The sequence below is a fragment of the Lissotriton helveticus genome, chromosome 11 (assembly GCF_964261635.1).
Source record: "Lissotriton helveticus chromosome 11, aLisHel1.1, whole genome shotgun sequence".
In the NCBI taxonomy this organism is placed as follows: Eukaryota; Metazoa; Chordata; class Amphibia; order Caudata; family Salamandridae; genus Lissotriton; species Lissotriton helveticus.
In genome coordinates, this window is record NC_136072.1 from 658,837,726 (window position 1) to 658,843,725 (window position 6,000).

Genomic DNA, 6,000 nt, shown 5'->3' on the forward strand with positions numbered 1-6,000 from the left:
AACAGGGGCAAATAACGCCGGGTGGGCACCGGCTGAGATCAATAGCGCTCCCAAGCGCTAGCAGGACATCAAGCGCTTCCAAGCGCTAAAAGGCAAATAAAGCGCTCCCCCAGCGCTAGGCACACAGAATACCGCTCTCATGCACCAGGGGTCAATGGAAAGCGCTCCCAAGCGCTAGGAAGGAAAATATAGCGCTCCCAGCGCTATGAAGGCACAAAAAGCCACAAAGTCCTTCAGGAGGTGGTCATCAGAAGTCCAGGGGCTGGGCAGGGCTCAGGGAGGCAAGCCATCCCTGAGCCCAAGCAGCAGCACGCCCCTGGCAAGATTCAAGCAGCAAACAAGAACATTTTCATGGGGTCACAGCCCCTCTTTTATACACCTTTTCCCTTTGTCTTTAGGTGCAGGGTGGGGGCAGAACCAGTCGCAGCTGGTTCTGGAGCACTCTTGATGGCCCAACCACCCATTCTATTCACTGGCAGGGCTTGGGTCATCAGTCACACCACAGGGGGGCGGAGCCAGCATTGTGTGGGGAAAACCCAGCCCATCCAGGACACAGGTACACTCCTCCCACACATCACTCATGCTAATCTCCCACTCACCACCGGGGCAGACCCACACAGACTTCCTGGAGCCTGGCATCCCAGCCAGCTCCAGCCAATCACACGCCAGCACCCTCACAGCACACGTACAGTCATGTCTAGAAATGGCGCTTCCCTACTAGACACATACATGCGGCATACACCATCTCGCAGCATTCACTCCCCCGAGTTCACACATACCAAACTTGACCATGCACACCTCACGCACCAGGAACTACCAGGGACACAGACATTCCCCATGCATTCCTATGGGAGGGCAGGCCAATCTCACACACGCACTCAGGGAGAGCACGCACTTTACACTGCGCCACAGTGTCAAAGTGCGCAAAGGACAGAAATCACTATAATTTAAGGTTGAAAAGTTCAGGGGTAAACCTGCCACAAGGCCCAAGTCCAACACCTACGCTGGACCCAGCAAGGGACTCCCTATCTATGGGGTCCTCACTATCTGCTGGTGTCCCTGTGCTATCATTTTCTTCCTCCTCCTCAGACTCTTCAGGGCTCCCCTCTGACCCACCACCCTCATGGTGTGAGACCCGGGCCCTCTCCTCACTGTGCTCACGCTCCCCGTCCTCCTTCTGCCATTGGATTAGGTTACCCCTAAGTTGGGACTGGGTGTCTGACTCATTCACTGCAATGTCTCTCTCTTCGCAAAACTCTCTCAGTTCATGCAAAAACAGACCCCAGACATTAAAAGCAGACTCCATCTTGGCAAGATGCTTACAGACACGTGCAACACAGGGGACTTAACAATCTGAAGTAAGAGTACACAATTCCAAAACTTCAACAATCTCCTTATCAAAGAGAACTCATACTCATGCGTCCAGGAAAACACACCATTCATCCACACACACCCTCCCCTCGGATCGGTAAGGCAGTTTCTACCACCCCTGACTTCTCAACCTGACCAAAAGCGACACAGGTACCAAACTCTGGAAGCAGGGCGGGGGACAATGTACTGAACACAATCAAATGACACTCTTCAGGAAAAGAAACAATGGAATTTCAAAAACAATAATCCCCAAAATGTGGTCATCTAATATGCAGAGTTTTGTGGTGCAGCCAGCTGCTACTAAGGTACAAGGCAAACACAAATCCTTATCCTCACCGCTTGCCGCCAATGTTGGAAATGGGATCCCCGGCTGGCCAGGGCTTTCGCCAAAGTCAGTCAGAGACCACCACACCCAAGTCAGGGCAAGGGAGTTACACGCCAAGATAACCCCTACTCACCCTCTAGGTAACGTGGCGCGAGCAGCAAGGCTAAACTTGGAGGCGATGTAAGTTAAGTATTTGCGCACGCACCCCAGCAACAACAACCAAAGGCCCACCACAAAGGAAACTCCACACAAGGTTATATAAAAATAGCCTTTGTATTACACCAAAACACATTAGATAAAACACACACTTTACAATGTGCCAGAGGCACGGGCAGAAGTTACAAGGGATTATTTACAAGACAGGGCCACCTGGACCACTGTCAGGAATCAGAAGTAGTACTTTCAGAAATAGCACTTAGTACATAGAATATAGCACAAAATAGCACACAACCAGTAATCACTGGTAACCAGGACCTCACTAGCACCACCTGTACTAGGGAGAAAACAACCACCTATGTATCACAATACCTGTAGGGGTGTAAGAACATACACATGATGCAATGCATAACATTCATTCAGAGGTGTAAAGGCACATGACGCATAAACAATACATTCAGAGGTGCATAGAAAGTACAATTGCGCCAAACTCACAGTCACCACCTGTGACAGTCCCTGTGTCCCAATGTCAGGGCCTAAATGTAGCAGTTGCCCACCAAGTGCTGGGCAACTGGTGCAGGGAAAGTTAGGGCAACGTTGGAGCCTCTCTGGGCTCAAGAACCACCACTGTGGCACTGCGGAGCCTCTCTGGGCTCCTGGACACGAACTGGCCCTCCTGAGCCTCTCTCAGGCTCTTCCACAGAATGGGCACTCAAGCCTCTCTGGGGCTCGCAATGCAGAAGGGCTGGAGCCTCTCTGGGCTCCACCACGAGGGAATGGCACCCTCAGAGCCTCTCTGGGCTCAACACAAATAAATGCCCGGGCCCCCCACAGGGCCTAGAACAATGGTGCCCCCTTCGTTGGAGTCCCCCTTCTGGGGACTCGAAAACAAGACAAGGTCCCACGAGCCTCTCAGGACTCTAGTCACCGAAATGCCCCCAGAGCCTCTCGGGCTCACAGAACACAGAACGGGCTCTTCTCAGTGGAGCGGCCCTCCCTCAATGGGGCCGCTCGCAGGACACACGAACCCGCCCTCGCACTCACCGGCTGATCAGCTGGGCCGCGGGCGGGGCTCCTCTCCTCTCGTCCCGGGGCTCCAGGCACGACGCGGCAGGCTCTGTTCCTCGAGAGCTCCCGTTCCTCGGGGCTCTCTGGACACTTCTCCCTGGGCTCTCCCTCACTTTGGGAGCCTGGGGAGGAAACGGGAAGACGCCGGCTTCTCTCTTCACCGGAGCGCGGGGTGGCCTCCCGTCCGCTTCCGGTTGCCTCTCTGTCTTGCCCCCAGCCTGCCTGACTTCCGGGTCGCGGCAGCGGGGCGGGACTTCCGGTCGGCCTCTCCGGGGCCGCGCTGTGATTGGTCGGCCGCCTCACCACTTCCGGGTCGCCGCGGGCAGCGCGGCGGCTCGCTTTTTAGGCAGGCAGGCGGGGGATGAATTTTACCGAGGGGTGGCCTCCCTCGTGGTAAATCACCAAAACGGGCCAAATCAAAGCGGCAATGAGCGGGGTGGCACCCGCGCCGTCAAACCGCCACACAGGGCGATCAGATGCCGGGTGGGCACCGGCTGTGTTCTCAAAGCGCTAGCAGCGCTAGAAACGACGGGCAGGCGCTTTCCAGCGCCACAGGATGAAAAGACAGCGCTCACAGCGCTAGGGCCAGAATAAAGCGCTTCCAAGCGCTATGCAGGGATTTCAGCGCTCCCCAGCGCTGAAGGGCAGAGAGCAGCGCTCTCAGGCTGTAGGCAAGGAGTCCTCAGTGCTCCCCAGCACTGGAGGACAGGACAAGGCTCCAGCAGGGGCTGGAGGCAGGCAGGGGGCAAGGCTGGGCCAGAGCCAGCACACTGGGTCTCCAGGCAGGGAGACACCCCAAGTGGCGGTCCTCCTGGCCCCAGCAGCAGCAACAGCCCCCTCTGGCAGGATCCAAAAGCAGAACAACCTCTGTGGGGACACAGCCCCATTTTTATACAGTGCATTCCTTTGTTCAAGGGTGCAGAGTGGGGGCGGAACCAGTCGCAGCTGGTTCTTGAGTACTCTGTTTACCTCAACCACCCTCTCTATTCACTGGCAGGGCTTGGGTCATTAGACACACCACAGGGGGGCGGAGCCAGCATTGTGTGGGGAAAACCCAGCCCATCCAGGACACAGGTACACTCCTCCCACACATTACTCATGCAGATCTCCCACTCACCACCGGGCAGACCCATCCAGACTTCCTGGAGCCTGGCATGCCAGCCAGCTCCAGCCAATCACACGCCAGCACCCTCACAGCACACGTACAGCCATGTCTAGAAATGACGCTTCCCTACTAGACACATACATGCTGCATACACCATCTCGCAGCATTCACTCTCACGAGTTCACACATACCAGACTCAAGCCTGTACACCCCACGCCTCAGGAACTACCAGGGACACATACATTCCCCATGCATTCCTATGGGCGGGCAGGCCTAGCTCAGCACATGCACTCAGAGTGCGCACGCACTTTCCACTGGGACACAGTGAAAGTGCGCAGAATCCCTAAAATCACTGACACAGGGTCACACATAAGGCAAAAAGTCTCGGGGTGAACCTGCCCTAAGGGCCAAAGTCCAACAGGAGACATGTATTTATTCTTACTACTGTTTTTTTGTAGTAATGTAGGCGAAATCAGCAGTAAAAAAAAACAAGCTCAGTATCCGGCCTGTGAGGAGTGGGAGGGCGGGGGCTGCTTCCCATTCTTAAGTTTCGTTTTGAGGATCGAGTCCTTACTTTCACTTTCTGCCTTCTGGGACGTATATGCGCGTGGGGGGCGGGAGCAGGGCTGGCTGGTGACCAATGGCCCCATTACATTTGTCGGGAGAGGAACAACACATGCGCAATCGCCGCAATGAGCTCACACCAGGGCAATAAAAAATGCGCGTTAGAGTGAGGTGTGTGTGTGGTATGATCATGCATTAGGCCAGGGGCGCGCATAGCCAAGTGAGTGAAGACAAAGCTGTTGTGATTACATGTTACAAAAGCCACGTCGGCACGCTCAGGGCAGGACTGTCCGACTGAAGAAGTCCGTCACTGGCGAGGCCCAGGTATTTACTATTTTCCATAATTTAATTAAATTGCCCGGCCCCTACCTGGCTAGCCTTGCGCTGCCCCCCTGAGGCTCAGCCCCCCTGCCTGCCTTCTGAACATCCTCGCGCCGCCCTAAATCTGAGCTGCTGCCTCAGGCCAGGCCAAGCCCAGCAGCAGGCCCGGCCGGCCCTGCGTGAGTCTGTCTCCTCTGCGTCGTCACGGTTTGAGTTTGACCAGGATAGGCAGGAGCCAGGAGTGGTTCGGGTGGGGTGGGGGCGAGCGCGAGGAGGACTGACAACACTGCATGCCCAGGGTGCCAGTCTGCGCGTTCAAAGTTCCCGGAAGTTGCGTTTGGCTTTAGAAGAGCTCATCTCTGAACTGAAGTCCAACAGTAGCAGAGATTACGATTTCAGGCTAGTAGGCTACCTTCGACTGCAGCACAACACACAAGATTTCTCCACCTGAGTGCAGCACCTAATGTTCTCATATGACCTCCAACTGCAGCACAAGTCACAATTTTATTCAAGCTGGTTCAGCGGCCAAATTGCCTTCAGCTGCTGCAGAGCCCCTATTGCCCAAGTAAACCTTTTGCAGAACTCTCTTGAGATGCCCCTGCTACAGCAGAGCCCTGTAAATGTCGACTTTTCAGCTTCAGCAGAGCCCCCCAAACTACAGAATCCCTATTCCTCCCCAGACACCCCCTGCTCCCCAAGGCCTCCAGCTGCAGCACAGAACCCGCTTCCGAGCCGAAATCCGGTGCGTTCCATCACATCGTGACTTAAGCTGCAGGAGAGGCCTCCCCAGGCATTCTGTTAGTTGCAAGTGAAAGAAACCCGGAGCCGGTGACCAACTCCAAGCTCTTGTGGAGGACAGGTGACCCACGACAGTGTTGCTGCTTCTGAGTTTCAAAAAGAGAAGGGAAATCCAGAGAGAAAATGAACCTCTTTGAGTGATTCCTATGACGCTCACCTGGCATGATGTCATGCCCTAACTTCTCCACTAATGCGAAGTGAGCAGCATGAGCAGAGCACATGATGTGCCTGCTGTCACTGCAGTCGGAAAAAAAAACGGACCGCCTGTGCTAGGGCACAAAACAGAACCCCA